Source organism: Hyperoodon ampullatus, assembly GCF_949752795.1.
Source record: "Hyperoodon ampullatus genome assembly, chromosome: 11".
NCBI lineage: Eukaryota > Metazoa > Chordata > Mammalia > Artiodactyla > Ziphiidae > Hyperoodon > Hyperoodon ampullatus.
The window spans coordinates 4340379-4367306 of record NC_136924.1 but is presented as its reverse complement, the minus strand read 5'-3'; positions in this window follow the sequence as shown (position 1 = coordinate 4367306).

Genomic DNA, 26928 nt, shown 5'->3' with positions numbered 1-26928 from the left:
AATTCAACCATTTAAAATGAGGTTGTAGAATAATTCTTATGTATTTTTTAAAGGGCTACTTTATTATGAGATAAAAATTTCCAATGACAAAACAGCCGGTATAATAAAATCACAAATTTGCTGAAAATCTACATATAAATATATTCAAAGAAATATTCTGAAAAGAATGGCCTAAACTTCCACAATAAGTATACATGGCTATATAATTTTTTTTAAAATTTTAAGCCATTTGTAGGAAGGTGGCATGGATTTTTACACAATTGAAATACAATGGTTGCCAGGCATGCACTTGTTCAGTGCTCAGAGACTTCCTCATGAATTTATTTAGACCCATCTTGTTCCCACCTTTTCTCTTTTTCCTTCTCCCCCCTTGTCAGAGATGTAGGACGGTTTTCATCCTCCCTTCCAAGACTAACTCCACTATAAACCTCCTAGTCCAGCCCCTGCATATTAACCTGAAAACTCATATCTTGCTACCATGTCAAATGTTCCATGACTCCATCAAAGTTTTCTGATCATCTCAAGCTGACTCGGGTACAGCTTTGTCTTACTGTATTTTGTACACACCTCTGTTTTCTTATCGTATTTCAATTGTTTGCATGTATCATAGGGCGGAAACTGGAAGCTATTTGAGACAAGAAAGCGTGTATTTTCATGTGTATACTCCCAGCATCCAGGACAGTGCCCAAGACCCAGTATTTGTTCCATGAATTTCAAATAAAAGTCTATTAAAATCCCTCCTTGAAAATACAATTAAGTAACTCAAGATCCTCTAAAATTTAATCACATGCCTAATCACTATGCTAGCCAAAATTTTATTCAATTGGTAAAAAATGATGTTTCCTTAATGTCACTGAAAATGACTAAGCCTAGAAGATAAAGATGTTGGATAATTATACAGTACGTGCTCTGTACACTGGGGATATCAAGACTTCACGGCTTAGTGCAGGAGACGGGCATAGAAACAAGTCATTTCATAGCATATGACTAGTACCAAATAGAGGCCAGTAACATTTGATGTGGGAATACAGAGAAGTGAGTAATGACATATCTTATTGGTGATGTCATACTTATCCCAACAAAGAGAGAACAGGCTGAAGAAAGGAGTTATTATCACTACTTTGGACCCTAACTATCATTTAACTCTTACCAACAACTGTTGCCTTCTAAAGAGTTCTTCAGGGTCTCCACATTAGACATTAGATATCATTTTGTGTCTTCAGCTGGCCAATGTTGCCCAATTTTAGAATGATGATATACACAGATCTCTATCAGCATATTGCTCTTTGAGTTAAAGAAAGTGATCGTGATTCCATGCTCCTGAATTGGCAGAGAATGCAATCAATGGAGACACAGAGAAGTAGCCATGTCTTGACTATAAGCCATGCCATGATCTCATTTTTAACAACTTTATTTTACTTCTCTCCATCCCACCTATCAACTTTACTTCCTGGCAAGGTCAAATTGCATATGGATGCCCAAACACACCAGCTTCAAACACAATGCCCCCCTGCCAAAAGCTACTTAAGTCCACCCCTCCAATAGTTAGTCACGGGCTTCCCTGGTGGCGCAGTGGTTAAGAATCCGCCTGCCAATGCAGGGGACACAGGTTCAAGCCCTGGTCCAGGAAGATCCCACATGCCATGGAGCAACTAAGCCCGTGTGCCACAACTACTGAGCCTGCGCTCTAGAGCCCGCGAGCCACAACTACTGAAGCCCGTGTGCCACAACTACTGAAGCCCACGCGCCTAGAGCCTGTGCTCTGCAACAAGAGAAGCCACCACAGTGAGAAGCCTGCGCCCCGCAACAAAGAGTAGCCCCCGCTCACTGCAACTAGAGAAAGCCCGCGTGCAGCAGCAAAGACCCAATGCAGCCAAAAATTAAATAAATGAATAAATAAATAAATTTTTGAAAAAAGTTAATCACTACTTCCTCTGTATTACCTCTGTACATTACACAAGCTTCTCTTGTCTCATTGATTAATCTATTACACTCTTTTTCTCTCTGAGTCTCTGAGAAACTGTCATTTACATCATCTATTCTCAGCACCTAGTGCAGCATCTGGAAATGATTGCTTAAAGAATAGATTGTTTAACAAATCTTTAATTTAAAAGTATAAAGATTTGTTAAAATATTCTGACTTACTCTAGCTATAAGCTATGAAACTGGCTGAACATGTGATTATCTGAAATAAATCTGAGAAAAAAAATTTAAGCAATTTTACTTGATAGCTAAGAAATCTGAACTGTCAATTATAGACCCTGGTAGCATTACATTTAAATTTTTATTTTACTGGTATTTTAAAGAGTAAAATATTCATGCTGCAATGTACTAATCAATAAATATTAAAATGGATTTGATAAAAGTCTACATTTTTTCAGATTCTTTTACTATAATAACCTATCATGGAAAAGAATCTGAAAAAGAACATTCATATATATATAAATATGATGTTGGATAATTATTTAGTACCTGCTATATATATATATATAGCTCTCTCTCTATATATATATATAGAGCTATATATATATATATATAGCTCTATATATATATATAGCTATATATATATATATAGCTCTCTCTCTCTATATATATATATATATATAAAACTGAATCACTTTGCTGTACACCTGAAACATTGTAAACCAACTATGCTTCAATAAAAAAGACTAAACTTTGATCAAATCCAGGGTCTGTACAAACAGAACCTGTTATTTTGATATGCTCAAATAATCAAAAACTACCATTTTCTGAGTTCTTGTCATATATCTTGCATTTGTAAAGGCTTTATGATACACTGCAACCATCCCATGAGAACTATTATTATTCTCCTTGAGTACACGAGATTCAGAGAGATCAAGCCTCTTGTCCAGTGTCAAACATACATGAAAGTGGTAAAGCTGGCATTTGCACTCAGATTTGCCTGGCCTCAGATCCCGAACTTTTAGTCACTAGTTATGTGACTAAAATGACAAGCTGCTCAGAGATGGGCAGAATGGGCCAGACAGCTGAATAAAAACTATAAATCCACTAACTCTCCAGCGTGCTTAAGGCAAGTTTCTCCCTACCTGAGATAAACAATTTCACGATTCAGTGCATTACTTTCCTGCTTATTATTTATCTGCCAGACAAATGTATCTGTCACAGAGCTAATGAGAGCTACGTGAATATGACAAATATTCAAGTTAAACATATAGAGATAAGCAATACTTCACATTTGTATAGGATGGTTTACTTCTTCCATAAACTTCTTTTTTGACATGATAAAAGATATGCTGAAAATAAATTATGGAGGGATTTGTTCAATAAGTATTCACTTAATAATCTACTATATGTAACTGGATAGAATATAAAAATTGGTACGATATAGTCTTACCCACAAGGTAATCTCAGTCTCTTGGGAAATCCACCTTAGAAGGTACAATGAATTAACTACCACAATTGGAGGTATACAAATAAGTAGGTCATGCCAACATATCCTACCATTCATGCTTAGTACAATTGACCATTTCCTTGGAAAACGTTTTTTGTTAATGTCCCACAAGAAAATAATATGCTACCACAAGATCCTTAGAATTAAATAAACAACAAAAATATCCACAACATTTTATGGCCTCAAGCACAATTTGTAGCTTATAGCCCTGTGAGACAGAACACGCTGTGTACTTTTCATTGCTGTCAAAATCACACATTTATGAGAAAACATGCAGATACACATGGAGACATGCTAGATAAGAAACAAGCCCAATGACTATTTATCATAATCAGTACTGCATTCCAGTCAGTAGGATCTTATGTCATAGATGCACTTTCTCAAGCATTATATTGATACTGAATTCCTTTTTTTCTCATAATTGGGTTTTCCTTACTTGGCATTGATTAAACAAAACTGCATTTAAGAAAAAGAATAGATGATTACAAATCATATGATGGAAAAACAATTATCCTATTGTATACCGCCTGGATTCCATTTGGAACTCCAGTAAGGTGGTCCTGGAAAAATGTCCTCTAGCCTTCAATCCATGTGTGAAGAGCGTCTCATCTCTTCCTCTTTTTCTTTTATTGATGCACTTGCTTGTTGCCAACCTATGTGTTTTAGGCCCAGAGCAGCCTGATCTGGCACTTTAGTGCCCTAAAACCCAACAGCGAACTTACTCTGGTTGGGGAACATTCCTTCCAAGTAAATATCCAGGATGCTCTGCCAGATGTTCAACTAATAAAATCAATTACTGTTCAGTATTTCTGTTCAGTCTTGCCGTCGGCAGACCATTATTATACACAAGGATTTTTGACAAGTCAGTGGAAACTGGTTAAAATAATTGGGTGCATTTATTTAAACACTGGAAGAAGAGCTAAGCTGTTTTGTTTTGTTTTGTTTTTTTTCCTTAGAACAGACAGATGATTATAGATTGATGTTTATAGAATCTTGAGTGGCTGTTCTCTTCTCTGTGACAGTATTTTCAGGACAGCAGACCAGCTACTTCCTCCTATCCCCACCTCCCCCATGGGCAGTAGGAATGATTAAATAAAATGTCTGTAATTATAAATGTGTGAGAAAATACCCATAATTCCTCTGCTAAAAGACATAAAATGTATTAGCATCTTTTTTGTTGTTCCAACAGCAAAAGGTCTTAGTAAGGTTTTCCCTTTAGGATTTTGTTAGTCACTGGCATTAAGTAGACCTGCTGGCTGAAAATGAGAAAGAGATATAAATTATGTGAAATTTGTTCAACAATTAGTAAGTGAATATTATGTGACATAAATTGTGCCAGTATATATGTAGTTTCATATGCTGAAGATTGCAAAGGTAGAAGAATCATGTGATATTAGAGAGGAGAGGAAATATTGAGAAAGGAGCATTAAGACATTTGACAAAAAAATAAAAATAAAAGGCATTTGACAATTTAACAAGCTATAAACATCTACTTTCTCTTTCTTCTATCCAAAATACTGCCCCCTCCCCCCACAAAAAAAAAATCACACAAAAATATAACACTTAGGCTATTTGGGAGAGAAACAGGGGGTGGGGGGAAGAGAAAAGAGGAAGAGGGGGAGAGATTGAGAGCGAGAGAGAAGTTAACTATGTTAGAATAAGATGTAATCAGCTTTATATTATTTAAACCTAAGGGATAAAAATACATACACGTACACACATGGGGGTACATACATGCATGCATACACACACATATGCTGCACAGAGCTAATGAGTGTTAATAGTGTTGGTGTAATAGTGGCATTCCTTTTCAACAGATCCATTATTTTTTCAACTATGATCATTTCTAGACACCCAAGGGTGATCTGGGTTTCTCTTTTCTCTGCCAAACCCAGTCGTCTCTGAAAGCTGGCTTCCATCCTTGCTGTAGGCTACAAAAAAGGAGGACTGTTTGCATGGCACAGCACCAAGCCCTTTAACTCAGAGACTTGTGCCACTTAGCTCAGTTTTTTACCACCTCCATCTGCTGCCCAAGAAGAATTAGATCCTGATTGTCTCGGCCACTGAGAAAGGATATTTATAGAATTCCTCTGGCATTTCCTAAGGCCTCTGGCTTTTCCATTCAAATGTCAGCATTTTCTTTTCATTCAATAGGCTTCGCTAAACAAAAATATGACACTGTGTGAAATGGTTTGATACAAGTAGGGTGAATTCAGAATACCCAGTATATGGGTAAGCTGGGTAATCACCTGCCAGAGGAGATCATTCAGCCAAAATATTTAGAGGAATTTAGAAGAGTTTTGCAATTTAGCATATATGAACAAATACAACATATGTAGCAGCACCAATCAAGATAGCAGACCAAAGACTAGGAACAACTGTTAGGCTACAGGGCATAAGCTGATTATCTTCATCAAGGAAGGTCAGAAGATAAATCACCCCTTGAGGCTTTACTCTATTACAAAAAGGATTGGGTGGGCATGATGAGACCCCTGTTGTAAAGGGAAAGGACAGGGAGCTACTTCGATTAAAGCTTCAGAGTAACACAAGGGAATCTCTTTATACAACCATAATAATGTTTACATGAGATCAAAGAATGACATATGGCATGTGACATATATCTACAACAATAGAACATTCTGGAACTGATCTATTACCTCTCTGGGGCTGCTTGTAGAGCAGGAGCAGCATGCAGCAAGTCCTAAGCAGCATTAGCATAGGCTCTCTCTAGGTGACCCTTTCATCAGAGTGTGGACAGTGCCCCATCAGCCCCCAGCCAGCTTCCAACTCCATGTTGACTTTCAATAAGCTTCCTAATGTCAGGCAGCAGCTGGCCTTCAATTTTCTGAGGAAGAAACCTGGGAGGAAAGCGTAATGAGCCAGGCAGGATCCAAAGCTGGTTTTGGAGCCAGATACTGTGCAAAGCACCTGCAGTGTCTGGCCATTAAGAAGCCCAGAATTTCTAGTTTCTAACAACTGTGCAGCCACCTACCATTGACTCCTGTTTCAGAAGGCTTGCTTCAACAGGAAAGTGTATTTTACAATTCACAGACCATCTCAGAAATTCATAATACTCTTTACATTTTTACTAAAATTTGGGTAGACTTTCTGATCCATCAGTAATAAAGTAAACATGGTATTGTACTTAGACACATATGTATACATAGGGATATATAGGAACATGTACATATACACATATATAGAAACACACATATAATACAGACACATACATCCAAGCTTATATAAATATATATGTGCATATATTTTTATATTTACATAGGATTGCCTCCTGGTGCACTCATTTTTAGATAGGCCTATCTAGATTAATTTGCTTTATGTTTAAGTGGTTTAGAAATCAAATGACACATCTAAATAAGGCTGATCAAATTGTTATTCATAAGGTTTCCTGACCACTCAATTTCCTTCTATTGGCTGATTCAAGAAATTAGCAGCACCAGCTTCCTCTGCTTCTGCCACCAGTGTACAGTTGCCATGTATATTTTAGAAATTTTCCAGAAATATCTCCAACTTCAAAATTTGTACAAAATAATTAAATAAGGAACATCACAAGCATTTCCCCCATGCTGTAAAGTTTCCCACAGCAAATAAACCTAAAAACCTACAAAGGAAATCTGGCAGGTAAGATATATTTCATTGTCCATAAAAGTAAATTAAATAGACAAATATCTTTCAATGTATTTGAGATGAACTGAAGTAACGTATTTTTAAATTACAACTTTCTTTTTAAAAAATAAGGTTTCAAAAATGACAGAGATTAAGAAGATAGTCACTTTAATGAGCAGGGAATTTAGAAAAAATAACTACTATACATGAGGAGAACTGTATTTATCTCATACACTTTCTGCTTTCTCCTCCAACTTGCCAGTTCAATGACTACAAGCAGCATTCAAGGGAACCGATGTGATGAGTCACCACTGCCTGTCTGATACCGTTTCCTCCTCTTCCTCTTTTCCTTGAGCCATTCTTACACAGAAAGCACTATACAATGGGGCTTCCATGGCTTATCACCCTTATTATAATAACCACCTAATGAGGTGGGTATTATTATGACTCCCATCTTTCAGATAAATAAACTATAGCTAAAAGAGCTATAATCACATAGAAGAGAAAGAGTACTCTTGGCACTCATACTCAGATCTGTAGGACTCCGCAAGCTTCTCTGTTAATCACTATAAAATTCTGTCTTGGGGCTTCCCTGGTGGCGCAGTGGTTGAGAGTCCGCCTGCCGATGCAGGGGACATGGGTTCGTGCCCCGGTCCGGGAAGATCCTACATGCCGCGGAGCGGCTGGGCCCGTGAGCCATGGCCGCTGAGCCTGCGCGTCCGGAGCCTGTGCTCCGCAACGGGAGAGGCCACAACAGTGAGAGGCCCGCGCACCGCAAAAAAAAAAAAAAAAAAAAAATTCTATGTCTATTCACAAATTCCACGTAAGCTTCTACGTATACTCCTGATGATCCATCTCCACGAATGCGCACACTGACGTGAATAATTAAAACCACAAGGTGGGGTCTTAACTTCATTCCTCCATCTGCTATTGAGTCTTCCCATCTTAATCATGGAGGGAAGGCCTGAGCAAAATGCAGGCTAGGAGCCTAGCCCATCACTGATGAGGCATCCACAGTCCCATCTCCCAGTTGTCCACGTTCTGCCATTCCCTGACCTAAAGTGCCCAACGCGGATACAGGTCCACCACCTCTTCCCTGAATTGTTATTTGTCCCATGGAATGATGACTCTATACCTAGACAGCTTTCTGTTCCCCACGGAGCTTTGAGGCTGTTTGGGTCTTGTATCACCCATGAATTATAGTAACCACTAAACCCTAATCCATACTACCTGCTCACTCTGTTCCAAGTTTATGTGAATTGTCTTCCTTCATGTTCTCAAAAATCCTGTAAGGAAAGACTATTACTGTCCTTACTTTACAGACAAGGAGGCTCACACACAAAGATTAAGCAACTTGATCAAGGTGATTCAGCTAGGAAAGAGCAGAACTGGTGTTCACAGCCAGCCTGCCTGACTCCAGAGTCCAGGCTCTGAACATGAATTTCTGTAAAACATACCTGGTGGACAACTAAATTCAACTTCAATTGAAGATGTTCCATATCATGGTTCTTCATATAGTTTGCATGCAAAAAATAAGGCTTCAGCAAAGACTCTATACTTTTGATGATAAAATTCAAGGAGATCAAATATGAGTTAAAACTATACTTTCCAGAGTCCACTGACATCTTTGTCATGGATGAGAATGTTGTGGCCCTTTTCAGGGGCCTGTGGACAATTATCCTCTTCCATAATCATAGGACTCAACTAAGTGTCACAGGAGTCCAGAAATAGGAAGAAGTTCTCTCCATAAGAGCATCGGGAAATCATTTCCAAGAAGAGTGTAATTTTAATTTTCTTTTTTTTCCAATTTATTTATTTATTTTATTGAAGTCTAGTTGATTTACAATATTATATATTAGTTTCAGGTGTACAACATAGTGACATTATTTTTATAGATTATACTCCATTTAAACTTATTACAAAATAATGGTTTAATTTTCTTTTGAACTGTGACCCAAATATAAGTTAATGCTTTCATATCTTAATTCAGTAGGCTGATTTTTCTTATATATGATATCTGATTATAAATTTAGCTGTCATTTTCAGATACATTTGGATACATGCAATGTATATGTGTATACTCATACTCTATTAATCCAAGCATGGACAAATATTATTTATAAATTCTTTTTTTTTAAGAAAATGTACTTTTGCAGTTCCCTTTTTACTAAGCTAATGTCCAATATATTTTTTGGAACCCCTAGTTTGACTATCATCATCTACAAAATAGAGATGATAAACGTGATTTAAAAATAGCATTCACATTTTCCTTACGTCAGAGAATGCTCGCTAACTAGGAGTCTCTGAGCAGGCCATGGTCTGAAAAGGGTAATTAACACTACAAACCCATTTTACGAATGAGGTAAGTTGAAGCTCAGTGTGGTTAAGTCACTGAACCAAATTCACAGAGCTATTAAGTAAAGGAGCCAGGATTTAAATTACTGTCTCCCTCTCTTCAAGGCCTGTGTTTTTCCTACTCTTTCATACTACCACGATCTTCCTACAGGGGAAAACTTATAAAATGTTTCCTTCCTAAAACAATCTTTGTCTCAGGATTTAGATCCTTTATTTCCAGCCTCAGTTAATCCAGGCTGCTTTGGCTTTGATGGGGCTTGACACTCCTATATCACCTATAGAAGCTTAGGTTCTGGGATGCTGAGCTGTCTTTACTGAAAGCTCTAGTATATCACCCATCTGGATAATCTCTTCACTCCTTCCTAGGTTTTATTTTGCTGTGCCTACTCCTAACTTGTAACCACTGCCTTCATCTCCTACTGCTCAGTATCCAGAGACGCAGCTAAAACTCCATTCAAAAGGGATTTAACATTTGAAAAAGAGAATCAAAGTTACCTAATTTTGGTTTTCTCATCAAACAAAAAGCAATATTGTGTTAAAATTACAAGTTTGTTTTTAGAAGAATAGAAAGAAAAAGGTATTTTTGCAAGTCAGCCCTATACCTTTCATGTGAATTTCTTTCTTTATAAGTAGGCACCAAAGTAAGATCTTTATTGGAGAGGAGGTTATGATCATTCATTCGTTTATTCAGCAAACACTATAGGTAGTCTGCACTAAGCCTGATGCTAGGCACTGGGGATACGGGGGTACTTAAGACCTAGGACTTAAAGTTCCTGAACCCCTGTGGTTATAAGCAAAGGTGTCCATTAAGAACTACATCACAAGTTGGGATGTGGACACCACTGTCTGAAACTGCCAAGGAGACAATGAAGGATAATCAATTTAAGTGCCCTAGTGGGTTGTTTCTATCTTATCACCGGTCACACGTAACAGTAAACATGTACTGGCTTGTAACATTAAGACAAGCTTCTCTGTATTAAATTTGGGAATGACTGGTATACATAAATGTATGTTTTAAAAACATGTGAAGATTATAAGCTGTTAAACATTGTAATGGACAGTCTAATTTTTAAAAAATCTCCTTGATGGAACTGCAGCTATTAGTCTATATGTGTCTTTGATCACAGCTCTGATACTATGACCTTGAGAAAGTTATATGGCCACTCTGGGCCTTAGATTTCTCACTTCAGAGGGAGCTGTGTAATCTCTAAGATTTTTTTTTTGGGGGGGGGCTTTAAAATTCTGTAACTATTACATGGAACACATACTTCAGTCTATTAAGACTTAATATTCCTGGTAAATTAGGTATTCATGTAACATATTTGTATTATTAGTCAAACTCTATGCTATTCTTTCATTTTTAATGAATATAATGGTTTTGCCAAGCTTTCCATTTTGTACCTAAACTGGTCTGATATTACCTCACTGAAAATGGGCTTCTGTAATACATATTTTGGACCAATGCTGCCTGGAACACAAATTTACCTAATGATGCCTTTGCTGACTGGCTAACATTTTATTTGTTCTAGCTTTGGTAAAATTTCTGTCTAAGAGAAGCTTAGGAAACATATTGGCACTATTGAGCTTATCTTTTGGCAAGAAAACAATAAATATATATAACAGATGAGTTGAACTACAATATAAATCGGTACAATTATGATTTTAAATCATTTGTTAAAATGATGGAAAATATTATGCATGCATTTTTGTAAGTATTTTACAGTTCTTTTTTTGACCTCAATACCTTTGCCCTGACACTAACTAATTTGTTGGCTGACCTTATTATGTTGTAAGATTTGAAACAGCATTTAGTTCCCCGTGAGATCGTGGAAAGCAATTTTGGAAAGTCTTCATTTTAATGCAGCAGTGAAAATTTATTATCAAATAATTTATTATGGATAATCATTTATGGTATTTCAATGTTTTCTTTATATATAATGCAAAACTAATTATCTCACTCATTGTATGTTTCTTCTTAAGATAGGGAGCTTTGGGTTTTTCCACGTAAGCAAGAATAAGCAATATAAACAGTTCAAATATTAATTTGGTAATTGGTCTAACTGACCTTTAAGATCCTCTCACTTTGCTCACTAAATTTATGGCAGGAGAAAAGGTTATTGTCCTCTTTATCACAGAACAGTGATGGCCTCCCATTCCAATTTTGTGCACTAAAAGATGACAAAATATCTTCCATGACTGCTTTTTCCTTTGACTTGCATTGGTCTATCTCTGACTCTGACTCCCCTAATATCCCATTATCCATGGCATTTTAACCAGGACAACATTTCAGCAGTGATGTCCAACAGAATTTTCTGCAATGACGAAAATGTTGTATATGGTACTGTCCAATATGGTAGCCACTAGCCACAGGTAATGATTAAGCACTTAAAATATGGCTAGTACAACTGAAGAACCGAATTATTTAATTTTAATTTATTTACATTGTAATATCTACAGTGGCTAATGAATACTGTATCAGTAAGCACAAAGTATTCAAAGCTTTTCTAAGCTCTGGTTTCTATTCTGCAATAGTTGTTCTAGCTTTACTTGCTCTTAGAAATAAGCTTAAATTTTTGTCAGGTGCTCTCTAAGACTTTTAGAAAAAACTAAATAACACTTCAGTTAATCAACATTCTGTTAAAATTAAGTTCCTCTCTACAAAAGCCTATTTTTAATTATGTTTGTAAACAAGAGTATGAAAGCCCATTATCTCTGAAAAAAAAAATAAAACAGCAGTGCGTGCTAATGGACCCCTAGTCTTTCTGAATATCGAAAAGAATCTAGTCATATATAAAACTAGCACAAAAAGGGATGATTACATTTTCTTACCTGGGAAAGTGCTCTCCTAAGCACTAGCAATAAAGTCTTTCTTCCAGGAAAAAAATCTTAATACTTTTGGCCAATCGATATTGTAAGATCTTACAGAATAGAATTCATGTAAAAGAAACTGATGGTCAGTGTAAATTACAAAATAACATTGCAGCAAGTTTTTGAAAATGGACATGCATAGTATTTCAGAGGTAAAGAAATCAACAAACCTAATGACATCATGTATTTTATACAGTAGTATGGCTCATCAGAGAATAATTATTTTTCATTTCTGTGTTTTCTCTTCCCCAGCAAAAGAGTTGTTGGAAATTATCTTGAAGTCATTGAAATTGATTCTAAGGTCTAAGGAAGTTTTACTAGAAGCCCACTATCCAGGTAAAGAGAGTATAATCAAGCACATTGCATTTGACAGTAGAAAAAAAATGGTGGCTGATGTCTAAGGGTAAGTGCCTGGAGAGAAGAGACCTTGCAAACAGGTGTGATGCAGTGTCCCTGACACCAGCTAATACTTGGGAAGTGAGTATATGTATGTGACCTGAAAAGGAGGAACATGGAACAGTGCAGCTTGGGAGACAAGATTGGAGAAGGGGAATGAAAATAAGATCACACAGGGCTCCGTAGGCCATGTTAAGGAGTTCGGATTGTACTCTGAATGCACTGGAAAGTCACTGAAGGGTTTTAGGAAGGCAAATGATAAATCTGGAGGCACTGTGTATTTTAAAAAAATCATTGTTACACTCATGAATACTCTTAGTGTCATAAATTAGGCTGGACCGCTAATTTAGTACCTGATGATGGCTATGAAAGACATTTTATCAATGGCAAGTGCTACAGAGATATTAAGACACAGTTTTTATTTAACATTATTTTGTACTTTTCTCCCGAAGTAATGTGGAAATCACTGCATCAGTTCATAATTATATAAAAATATTCTACAGAGTGAAGCAGACTAAGACATTAATTACAAAATTCACATTGCTTTTAAAGTTTAACTCTAAATCCTTTCCCACTGTTAATTAGAGAATACATGTATACACAAGGTGTTGTTTATCTGTTATTTGCAAACATTATGATTTGCCAATACCAGCAACTGTTAAAAGATAGAGGTCCTTCTTACTGAGATAGCATAAGGTGAAACTTCTACATTGTACATAACACAGTTGTTTAATCAAGGAGCTGGTAAGGGTTTCAAAGGAGAACATCTAATTTTAATGAAAAATATAAAGTATAAAATTAACTACCAGCAGCAAAATGTGAAAAGCAAGCAGGAAAATTCATGTAGTTTCCACCACCTTCTTAAGAAGAGGCAGCCTTGCCTCAGAACTGAATAGCTACATTTTGATTAGTACGCTATAGCTATTATTAGCATTTGTTGAAAACACAAACATTAGGAAAATGTGACACCTGTAGCCAGAGAACCATTGAAAAATATATCAAAAAATAATTAAAAGAACCCCCCCCCAAAAAAAGAAGAATATCAGTAGAAAATCAAAAGGGCCATTTATGTCATTGAAATTACTCATCTTCATTTTGCATCAAACAAATCAAACATACAGTAAGTTAGGTCTAAAGATGGGCACAAATCCATTATATTTTATTTTCTAATATCCCCTCAAAAATGACGTGACTGTGCCTGGAAATGGCCAGCAATCTTACCTCTGGCATGGGCCCTGCTTCCCGTTCATTTCCACCAGGGTGAGCATTCATTCTGAATGTGAATGGGGTCCAAAAGAACATCCTGCTTCACTACAGGAGAGCAAGGCGGCTCTTATACCTGCGTGTCCTCACATGTGTCACTGGCACAGCCAGGAGACCAGGTAGCCAAGCTTTGTACACTATCCGGTGGCTGATGAGGATAGCAAAACTGAGAAGCTGAGATGGAGTGTGGCCCTACCTGTGTGGACTGATGATTTTTCTCTGTGTAGCCCATCAAATTTAAACATGACCTGTGTTCCTTACAACATATTTTCCAACAACTAAATGAAGCTTCCTAATGTGATTTAATGAAACCTGTCACCTTTAATAAGGTAGAGAATGTTGAATCTAAGTTCCCGAATGTGACAAGTGTAATGTGACCAAGCCATGTTGAATGCCAACAAAGAACTGCAGTTTCCCAAATCTGGATTCTCATTGTTGACACATTTTCCAAGTCGTTTTGGAGGTAGCTTTTGAAAACTATTTGCTCAAAGAAAGTATATCATACTCAGACTCATATATCAGAAAAGTTGAATAGAAAACTTGAAAGGCTTTCGTAGATTTATATCCTTCAAACAGATTTTTAATAAAGCATTAATAAATGTTTTTAAGAAAGAAGAGAAAGTATTTGATATATAATTTCCATGCACATAGAAAACATGCTAAACATACGTAGATAAAAATTTTAAATAAAATCATAGACCACCAAGCAAAAAAGAAAGATGCAACCTGGTGAGTTCTCTGACCTTGGGCAAGTCCTTCACAAGAATGGACGTAAAGAATATCTGACCTACAGCTCCACTGAGCTGCAAGGGTGGACAGAAATGCAAGGAAAAGTGCTTTGTAAAATAGAGGTTGCTATTCAAATATTAGCTTGGAGCCTAACCCACTTTGTTATGCAAAAGGAATGTGATGGATATAAATGGATAAACTCTTTAGTAATGCAGTTAACACAGTAAAGTGTATTACTGTTACCTACCACAGGGCACTAGTCGGCACTCCATAAATACACAAACGTACAGTGAATTCAACCAAAATACTGTATCATTCAAATCTGTGCACAATTCATAAATTGATAATTTCCACCTTCAAACAAAATATTATGCTAAAATAAAATACATAATACAACTAAGGGCAACATCACCAACCTGAATCTACTAACCTCCATCTCTCTCTCTGACACAATCACTTTTCAAAACCTAGTTAATTAACTGGAAGGTATCAAGCAATATGTAGAGCCTTCTGAATACACTGTAGAAAATTCTTAGCCAAGAATTGCACCCACTGGGCACTGATGAACTATTTTACCATTATGCAAAAATGCTTATAAGAAATAGCTTCTACACAGGCAATATAATATTGCACATTTTAATGTACTTTAACCAACTACACTGTCCAGTGAAATATGTGTTGAGAAGCATTTATAATGGAGTTTATTTTACAAAGTATGAAAAACTGATCATAGAGAATGATTCCAAAAATGATAAAAAGTTATTTATTTTTATTGCATTAATGCTTGGAACTGACATTTCCAGACTCAAATTGGAGCACAATAATTGTGCCCCTCTATGAAACATACAAATGATCGAATATACAAAATTTATCTCTAAGTCAAGGAAAACTCCATACATATGGGATGGAGTCCTAAATCTGATTTTTAAGTCCCTTGTTGAAAACTGTGTGTTTCCCATACATATCATGTAACAAATGCTGCTTAGAATCCCAGGAGAATGGAAAAAACTACCTAGTGCTGCTAAAAAGACTAATAACAGCAGTCTCCCTTAACTCCTCTAAAATCCTCTAAGCTCTCTTGATTCCCAAGTTACACCAAAGAGAAGGATCAAACTTGGGGAAGTAAGGCAGAAAAATTATAAATATGCCACTAGACTGTAAATACTTTGAAAACAAGCATTACATCTCATAAACATATCCCCCCCATGTTGCATGTATTTTCAAACATACAGAAAAGTTGAAATAATTTTACAGTGAACACCTACATACCTACCACTAGACTCTACAATTAACATTTTACTACGTTTGCTTTATCACATATCTTTGTGGTATACAATTTTTATATTCTCAATCTCACTTTGGAAATGAGAGAGATAAATCCTGAGTTAGTTGATGTACTGAGAATTTTCCCTATGTTCAATGTTCTTTTACTCTTTGAAACTGAAATAAAATCCATACTAATGTTTAGAATTTAGAAGGTAAATTTTTATTTAAAATGTACCATGAATTAAGGGTAACTTTGTACTTGTCCACATGCCATGGCCAGAAAGTATTTTGGTTTAATAATTCGTCATCCTAAGGGAAATAAAGCCTTTGAACTCACAGACTTTCTTTTGACCAGCTCTAGGGTTGAGCTCTAGTCACATATGGCTGACCCTGATCCATATTTTAGAATGAAATATGCTGAGCACCAACTATTCTCTCTCCCTCTTCAGGAAGCAGGCAAACTGAGCCCTGGCCTCAGAGGAACTACTAATACCAAGTCTAATAGAAATCAGGAAAGAACGCTGGGACCCACAGGGTAATTCTACCCTAGGGCTAGTGTGGAGAATTGAAGACTGATTGACAAGCTCCACTTCCACCTCTGTGTGTGTGTGTGTGTGTGTGTGTGTGTGTGTGTGTGTGTGTGTGTGTGTGTGTGTGTGTGTGTGTGTGTGTGTGTGTGTGTGTGTGTGTGTGTGCGCGCGCGCGCGCGCGCGCGCGCGTGCGTTTTGTTCCCACTCCCAAATAAAGAAGCCCTTCACCTTTTGGGGACCCTGGCGTTAAGAGTGACTAAACTGTTTGTTAAATGCAGATGGGAGAGAGAAGTCTAAGATGGGCTGCCGTGATTGCAGCTAACCCGGAAGTCATTCGACATCAGCTCTTCCAAGGCTTCAGAGGAAGTCAAACGATGAGAGGGTAGTGACATTCCTGCCCTTCGGCTCACATTCTGCCTCTGTCCCCAGAGGAGGGACCACGTTCAACTCCTTAGTTCACCCCCAACAGCCACCAGTTATTGAGAGTTTCTGCGTGGGAGGCACTGTTCCAGATGCTTTGTATATGATGATTTTCACTACTCCCATTTTAAGAAATAACACAAAAGAGAAGACTAGGAGAAGACAGGAGCTGAGTAATTTGACAACGTGCCAAAGCCAAGAATCAAACTCAGGCAGTCATTCTAGATCCTTTGTTCCTAACTATTTTTACACTACTTTTTACTAGACCTTACCAAAGACGCGGCTAGCCTACTGGTCAAGTCATGAGTGAAATAGTGGGCCATGTTTTATTACTGGGCAGTGTTTTTTTTCTGCTCAAGGTAGGGTCAGGAGCCTCAACATTTTTCCTGTTGTACTGCTCATTTGTGGTAAGCTCACTAACAGGGTCCTCCTCTTCGGGAAGTCTCTCTCTGTCCATTGTCATCCACACCACTAACTTGGTTAGTATATTCAGGTCTTCTCAGTGGAGCAGTGATTCTAGCTTTGCAGGACTAGAAAACCCAGATTTGGCTTCTGGACCTAAGGGACCACATCTTCTCAGAGATGATCTACTTTTAGGACAGTTTAGAAGCATTTATATATATATACACTCTTTTTAGAATGCTATTCCTTTGTTCCCGTTTACCACAAAACAGTGGTAAATTTAGCTTCCTCAGCAGGGAAGCTTAGAGGTAGAGAGGAGAGAATAGGAAGACTTCACATAAAATCTCACCTCAAATCCCAAGCACCAGATTCAGTGAATGATTCTTAATTGTGTCTGGTTTGCTTTTTAGTAAATCGGGTAATGGCAGGAGACGGGCAAAGGTGCTGGCAGCTTCCTCAGCAACTGCTTGGGACAATTTCAGCTGCAGAGACCATCAACAATGGGGTGACAGTGGGAGGAGGCAGCAGCTGTCCTGTGAATGGGTCACCTGTCAACTGAGGGTGTGTAAGTCAGGGCCAGCCATACTGTGCAAGTGTTGATGCTATCATCTATCTGGGTGTGCACTGGGGGTGTCCAAGAGTACAATGGGAATGAATAAAAAGGATAAAAGAATTCTGGAAAAATTTAAATTCCAAGCAGCTGTGTTAACACAGAGCCAAACGCGAGCCCAGAACTCTCGATATAGAATGTCTTAGTTTAGGTTTCCACAGAGCAGACCAGAAACGATTCAAATGCAAGGAGTTGATCTGGCTGACGATTCCAGGAAATATGGGAGGGGAGTCAGGATGGGAGATTAGAACCAGAAGACAGAAAATAAAGGGCATCTTATGACAACAGGAGGTCCTTAATCCCACTGAGGACCTCTCAGACACGGTCTCTAGGGCAGTGCTTCTCAAACACTGCTGTGCATCAGAATCACCCGTAGGTCTTGTTACAAATGCACATTCTGATTCCGCAGGTTTAGCATGGAGCCTGCATTCCTTACACGCTCCCAGATGAGAAAGCTGCGGCTGCTAGCCCTCAGAACACTTTGAAGAGGAAAGACGATTTCTTGCTTATGTCTCATTCGATTTTTCCAAATTTGCATATAAAATTAACAGAATTTCTTATGTCCACTGCTTTCACCACCTATTATTACATCTGCTTTGTTTCGTGTAACTCTTATCCCAGGCATTGCATCCTCACTGAATATCAGCAGTCTTGGAAACATCTGGTCAGTCTTCGTGGAAGGAAAACATGAAGAGTTCTGTCCACCTGGTCCTAGTGCTAGTAAATCAGGCGGCCCTGCTCATGAGCAGGGAGCGCGCTATCCACAGAAACGAATCAAGCTGCTCAGCGCACTCCCAGCCCCTCTGACTCTTCTCTGAGAACACATTTGTTGTTGCTCCCCACTCCATTCGAGTGCCAACTTGTACCAAATCTATGGTCTTTGGAAATGAGAAATAAATGTGTTTTCCTGATTTTGATACTCAGCCCTCTTTAATAGTATGTATTCATGCATTCACAGGTTCTCACCCACGTGGCTACCTCAGGGTAAGCTTTCTGGAATCTCAGTCTTCATGTTTATACTCAGCTGGAACCTCAAGAGAGGCAAATGGACATGGTTGAACTATTGTTTTAAAATTATTGTGCAAATGTACATATTTCTACAGTCAAATGGAGAACAGTCCCAGCCCCTTTAGAAACAGAATTTTAAAGAGAAACTAACAATGATATGATTGGGCATTCAAGGCAGGGCAGCAAATATTACAATATTTGCTTTTAAAAGTTACGTATTTATATATAATATGTATAAATATATGTTTAAAATATAATGATATATGTATTAAAAGGTGAGAACAAATCTGTGCATTAGCGTAATACAAGTTTTCTACATTGTATATGTACATATTTTTTCAATATATTTTAGAAAAAGATTAGTCTCAGGCATTCCGTCATGAAGTAATAAAAGCTTGAATAACTCACGTGCTAATATCAAGACAGAGGAAGGTATTTATGAAAAAACAGGAATTAAAATTTACTAAACCTTATATGTTTGTATTAATACTGAGATCATAATTTATGACAATACCCATAATAACACTTTATATATAATTCTGCCTTCAAAATGTTCAAAACATATATAACTCAAGTATCATATATTTCAGACTTGTCTATTTTGTCTCTTTATTTATATGCAGATTATGTGGTCATTATACCTGTTGACGCTTTAAATCCACCAATCAGGAAAAAGAACATGGTCTAATTTACAACAAATGAGAAGAACCATGAAGCATGGAATACAGTGTTTACTTTTATCTAGTTCTAGCTTTTTCTGTTATCCCAAGTCTGTTTACACTGAAAATATATGTAGTCAGAAGCAAAAAGGCCAGTGGCCATACAAACTTTCAGAAGTCTATTTGAGGAACACGAATGATATAATAGAGGAAGTTTTAAAGGAGGTTCTATCCAAGTTCAGATTTGAAAGAGAAGCTTCTAGAATCACTTCTGAGCAGAAAAAGAGCTCACCTTATCTAATTCATCCTTAGAGAACTCCAGGTCAAGTGGCTTAGAGATGGCTGTTTATAGCATCCTTTTATAAAAGACAAAGGGGCGGAGGAAGAAACTACAGGCAGTCTTAATCGGCATCACAATGTGCCACAATGCCAGTACTAGTTTCTTAGTGAACCTGATATTCATATTTGTGTCTATACCTGTATTCCAGATTTATATAATAACAGTTCAAAATGGCTGCTCAATGTACAGTTGTCCCTTGAACACACAAAAGTTAGGGGCAGGGCTTCCCTGATGGCACAGTGGTTGAGAGTCCGCCTGCCGATGCAGGGGACACAGGTTCGTGCCCCGGTCCAGGAAGATCCCACGTGCCGCGGAGCGGCTGGGCCCGTGAGCCATGGCCGCTGAGCCTGTGCGTCCGGAGCCTGTGCTCCGCAACTGGAGAGGCCACAGCGGTGAGAGGCCCGCGTACGAAAAAAAGTTAGGGGCATTGATCCCCTCGCAATCAAAAATCCACCTATAATTTTCCACCCGCCCTCTGTACCTGAGGTTCTGAGTCTGAGGATTCAACCAACCATGGACCGTGTACTGTAGTACATATTCACTGAAACAAATCTGCATGTAAGCAGACCCACACAGTTCAAACCAGGTGTTAATAAAGGGTCAACTATATTTCAAAAATTAAAAGTTTGAATCATCAGTAACAGGATGACTAGTCAATTTTGTTGAAACCCCCGGACAATCCATTCCTATTAGCACTCATGCTTCAGGACTGGACGATCAATAAACGATGTGGTTTTGCTGCAGAAGCCTCACCCTCCCTCACGGTCCTTTTAACATATATTGTAACACACTAACAAAAAAGAAGTCAGGCAGACTTATAAAAATCAAGCCCCGTGTAATGAGTCCAACCTTCAAGAATATCAAAGAATGAAGGGCTGAATCTACCCTAAGCCTCTCTTCTACAGTGATTTATCTCTGTATCTTATCTTAAGAAGGCAGATCTTTAATCAGTCTCCAACATAATTTCAAGGAGTCCTCAACACCTGTGAGAACAATCCCAATACACTTCTTAACTCTTATACGATGCTGTTTTACCATCACTGCAAGAAAATGCAACAAATGTAGTCTAAATTAAAAGAATCAGCACACTAAAAGAAAATAAAAATAAATATTAGGCTAGTTTTAAATTGATAAAGTAGTTTTACTCTATAAAGCAGTGGCAACCATAAGTGGGTAAGACTTTTCAGTACAATTATTAGAGTAGCCTAACACAGTCATATACAGATACACACCTGGATCATACTTCTGCATGACGTCAACAGAAAAAAAAAAAAAGAACAAAACTAGTTTATGTGGATAGACAGTGGTGAAGCACTCACTGTCACTTACAGATGATGCTTCCTCTAACTCCCCACTTAAACGTGATTTTAAGTCCACAACATCACAGGGGCTGCCCTTAAAATAATAGGCTTGCTCCATCAGTATTCCCTTTTCTATTAATAAATACAATCACTGCTCTCATTTTCCATGATTTCCCACATCTTAAACACTCTTATTCACTACACTCGGAGTATGTCACTTCTGAAGTGTGTCATCTCTTAGAAAGAAAGACATGATGTGTTGTTGGAATTTATGTTGAGTTTTTTTGCATGGCAGTGTGAAAATAGTGCTAACATGTAAAAGACACGATTTTAGGAAGTGACAAACTGAGATGGCATCCATCTTGGACATTTCCATAAAAGTAAGTACCTCCGCATATATGCAATAATACTGCTCATCCCTTTCTGGTTTAGAGAATAGAGAAACAAAATAATTCCAACAGATCACTATATATTTATTGTATGTCACTGCCATAATTTCAAAATGTGTATCCTGCTACCCTTTTTAGCAGTACCTACTAAATTGTTGACTATGACAAATTGTTTGGTTTAATATACAAAATATTCATGGAGCAATAAAGCAGTGTCCCAGGGCTGTCTGGACAGCAAACTGCTGCAATTAGACTGACAGTGAAATCTACTGAGCTGTGCTTTTCAGTTCAAGGTCACAAGTAATTATACAGAAGTGACATTTGTACCTTAGGGCTTTCACTGTTCCAGGAGCTTTTGCAGAAATAATTCCACGAAGCAATACAATTGGTGGAAAGCAATATACCAACTACTCTGGCATCAAAGAGCAAACAAGGGTCAAAAAGTAAAGTTTCCAAAAATAAACACCTCATTATGGGCATTCAGGAGCTTTTGGATGCCACCATAATTCTCCCATCTGGGACATTCCAGAAGCTGAATGCCAAAAGGAGGATTATGGACCAATACTAACTGAAAGGTCTACTGATAAAAATCACAGGAATCAAAAAGACAACTGAATTCCACCTAGTCCTGCACTAATCCAAGTTGATTTGAAATTCTTACATGTATTCTCAATTCCTATAAGGGCCACATTTCTGGCTTATCCATAATGAAGACCACGTCAATATAGGATTTGTGGAGATGATAGCTTTTTAACTTTCAAGTATGTTTTCCTATGTTCAGACTTAGTGAGGTGATGAGGTATCACTTAAAAGAAGTCCAAGAGGGGCTTCCCTGGGGGCACAGTGGTTGAGAGTCCACCTGCCGATGCAGGGGACACGGGTTCGTGCCCCGGTCCAGGAAGATCCCACATGCCGCAGAGCGGCTGGGCCCGTAAGCCATGGCCACTGAGCCTGCGCGTCCGGAGCCTGTGCTCCGCAACGGGAGAGGCCACAACAGTGAGAGGCCCGCGTACCGCAAAAAAATAAATAAAAAATAAGTCCAAGAGAATTCACACACAATTTTGAACCCTTTAATTTTGTATAATAGTGTGTGTATGTATGTTTTAGTATATATATTCTTGAGGAACTGATCATTAACGTTTACAGAACCGAGTATCTTAAAGAGGTAAAAGTAGTTTTTATCTTTGTAAGAAGGTACTTTCTTAATAAATCAGAAAGGACCAAGCATGTGCGTGGTATACAGCAAGTACTGCACAAATGATCTCTTCCCTGACATTTACCTACTCGTTACAGTAAAACACATATTCACAAACTCTCATGCTCAGCATCCTAAAAGTTTTACAAACTCTCATGCTCAGCATCCTAAAAGTTTCTCAGAAGCACAGCAAAATAAGTACAAATCCACATATTTTAAATTAAGAACAAAAGCTAGTGAACTATTTATATACTGAACAAGAAATCGGTTGTGCAGAGTACAAAACAGGAGCCTATATTCAAGCCAGTTCAACACACCTTGCTTTGAATGTCTACCATACATATGTCAAACTGTGAAAAGGACATATTTTTCAGTAATACCAGAAAAATGTTTCACCTTTGTATTTTCAAGTTGTGAGTTAGAATTGATGCATTTTATTTCACTGATGTAAAGCACTGTGCCTGTTAAATTAATTCATCACAAAGGACTACAAACACTTAAAGTAATTACATGAATGATCTTATAATCTCTACTGGCAATTGTGTGGTGTCAGGGCTGCGCCCAAAGCTTAGTCTATAAAGATTTATGATGCTACATTTCATATTTCTCCTTAATACAAACTCACAAATCTGTCATTAGACTAGGTATTCCTGCTGACACTTAACAAATTGAAATCTTAAGTATTGATCAACTGATCAATCAACATCTGAGTTTCTGACTTATTCACTGCAAATGCCTACACAAATTGGGTGGCCAGGAGATCATTTGAACCCCATTTTCCATCTTGATACTGCTCAATGAAAATGTTCATTCCTCCCCATCTTCCTACCAACTATAAGGTAAAACTACAGGGAAATAGGGATTCTCTTGTACCACAACAACAAGCTGTTTTTTTATTTTTTTTCCCACAGAATCATGGATCCTCATAGTTTGTCTAAACTTTTATATTCTTTATTTATATTCATATATTCTTTATGCTAAACAGTCCTTTGTGAATTGGCCTGGGCAGCTAAGCATCATTACAGACCATTATTTAAAGTTCCATTCAAGAATTTCAGGGCTTCCCGGGTGGTGCAGTGGTTGAGAATCTGCCTCCTAATGCAGGGGACATGGGTTCAAGCCCTGGTCTGGGAGGATCCCACATGCCGTGGAGCAACTAGGCTCATGAGCCACAACTACTGAGCCTGCGCGTCTGGAGCCTGTGCTCCGCAACAAGAGAGGCCGCGATAGTGAGAGGCCCGCGCACCGCGATGAAGAGTGGCCCCCGCTTGCCACAACTAGAGAAAGCCCTTGCACAGAAAGGAAGACGCAACACAGCAAAAATAAATAAATTAATTAATAAACTCCTACCCCCAACATCTTCAAAAAAAAAAAAAGAAACTTTCAAAATGCCTTTACAATTCATTCCATTCCATTTCATTCCATTCTTTAGCTTGCAATCCATTCTGTGTTTGCAAAAATATCTCTTATTTGGGAAATGAAAGGATAGCACTTGTAGAGGTACTTTGCTTTCTTGCCAGAAAAGCAGGGCTTCTATCAAAAATCAGAACTCTGTAGTATTAATTGCTTACCTAACCCACTTCCCTCTTGTCAACTGAAAAATAATGAACAACCTAAAAGTTGAGAATTATGTTTTATTCGGGCGGACAAAACTGAAGACTTTTTTGCAACAAAGACCAGGCAGTCAAGACATCAAAAGGTTATTGTTAATTAAAGAAAACCAGATACCTCAAGTTAAAGAATTTAGCACTTTTCTATGTATGGGAAGATGCAAGAGTCAGGGCTGACTGAAGTCATTCCTTTGATATGCACCTCAGCTATCTGGGGCCAGCATCCTGTGCTTTCTCAACCTGAGTCTCCTCAGGGTGCACCTTCAGGGGTAGTTGCAGTGGCTGATGGTGGGCATCCTGTTTCTATCCTGAGTTCCCTCAGGGCTCACTGTTGGGGTAGCTACAATGTGATGGCTTGATGGCTGCAACATCCATATTTAATGATATAGCAGGCAGTATTTTTCATTCACACTCTTCACTAGCCTAATACAGTACGCAAATTACCATCAGTGTGAAGGACATTTTAAAAATGTGAATAGAGAAGAAGGATTAAAGGCTCCTCAGTAGTTAAGAAATTGAAGGGCACGCTTTAGATGGAAACTTAGCTTTGCCGACGCTTTCGGATTAACACCCTTAATGCCAAGAACAGCAATAAAAAGATGCCAACCGTTTAAAACACCAACATCATTCCTGGTAACACACTTATTTGTGCAGAAATTTACACCCACAATGAACTGAAAACTGACCAGGCATCTTGGATTTTATAGTACTTAGTGATTTCTGAGATTTACTTATACTGAAGGTAAACTCAATGAAGGAACCAAACTGGCACAAATAATCCATCCATTTCTACCTGGATTGATGCAAAGGGATCCGTGTAGCCCCCAATGCAGTGGCACTGGTCATAAGATCAGAACAAATTAATAAGCTGTTGACTCTTTATGGCCTCTTCTAAATTTCTTACCTCTAAAACTGTGAAAGAGCTAGGTGTCTTCTGGGAGTACAAAGTGAGTAGTAAATAATTTCTGAGACAGATGTAAAAACAAGCCTTAATCAGGCCCCTCAGATCCAGTTCCAGCTAAAAATCTTCCTTCTATTATCTCACTATGCCTTGCTTTCGTGCCTTAGCCAGTGGGTTCCCACACACATCTCCTGTACTAATGGATTCAATGAAAGGCACCACAAAAGAGAATATATTTCATTATGAGCAGGCTTTCTCTTCTGGGCACCATCCCTGACCCTTCTGATAAGTGCTCTCACAACAGTGCAACAGTTTAGCAGGTAAGAGTTTCTAAAAAGGTAGAAAAATTAGGTTGAAATGCAACCCTCAGTATTCAATTCCCAGCTTCCTACTCAGAAGCTCTCTAAGACCATTTTAAAATATATATTAGCGCAGTCCTTTCTTGATATTTTCCATTAGTTCCTTAGACATCACACATGAAGAAGCAAACCAAAGCTCACAGTTGCCTCACGACTCTCTTTCTAGGCTAGCTGGAAAAATGAGAAGCTGATGTGTGCACCAAGGACATGAAATCAGAGAATTTCAAATGCCAACTATGCCTCCTAATAACAGCAAGGCAGGTGTTCTCTTTCAGGAGAGCTCTAACTTGCTCCATTACTCCAGAGATGGCCCAGGACTCACACCTCATCCTGAATCTCAGAAAACTGTTCACATGAGGTCAGGCCAGCATGTCACTAGAATCAAGTCAAGGGTGGGCAAACACAGCAGAATCCTTTACAAACCCACTGGATGGATGAATTCAGAAGACTTTAGAAACAAAACCACTAACTGATAATGAAATCCAGACCCGTAGCAACACTTGGCTACAGGATTAATTTCCATGAAATACTATGTTATTTTATCTCTCAAAGCACATTCATTTTCAATTTATAAAATTCTATGTAAGCAAAAACAAAAATGACCAAGCAAAAGGAAATGTATTTGTATTACCTTCTTCTGATCTTCTAGCTTGTGACTCACTGGATTCTTTCCATGTCTGTTCATCTCTGAAGATAAATCCATCACATTAGGTTCTTACCCTTCACAATGGAATCTCTTCAAAAAAGCAGCAAACTAATCCAAGATGCAATCACTAGGAAAACACTGGAATGCCACATTTCCCATCACGCACCGTCTCTGAACTTCATCAACTCCAAGGAATGATTAAAAAATCCATTGATTGAATGGAAAACATGAATTGTGTAATTTACTCCTGGGACTTTCCAAATCAGCATATGGTTTTAAATGTGGACTTCTCAAAAGCGAAATATTCGTCCAGGAATTTTAACTCCAACTGCTATCTTTTTCTTTCTTCACAGTTTTCCATTTTAACAAATAATTACGCAGTTCCTGTAAACCTGTGATAAGAAAAAATAAGCACACAGTTAATTCTCCCCCACCGCTTACAGTACAATAAATGAAAACTTCTTATCTGAAATGTCCAATTTGGAAAAAGATTGTAGGCATGGATTATATTTCACATAAAAGTAACAGCAAGTGAAAGGCATTATTCTTTAACCCTATGGCCTTTAAAATACCAATTATAATACCTGAACCAAAAGAGAATATTAAAACCAGGGATTCATAGCA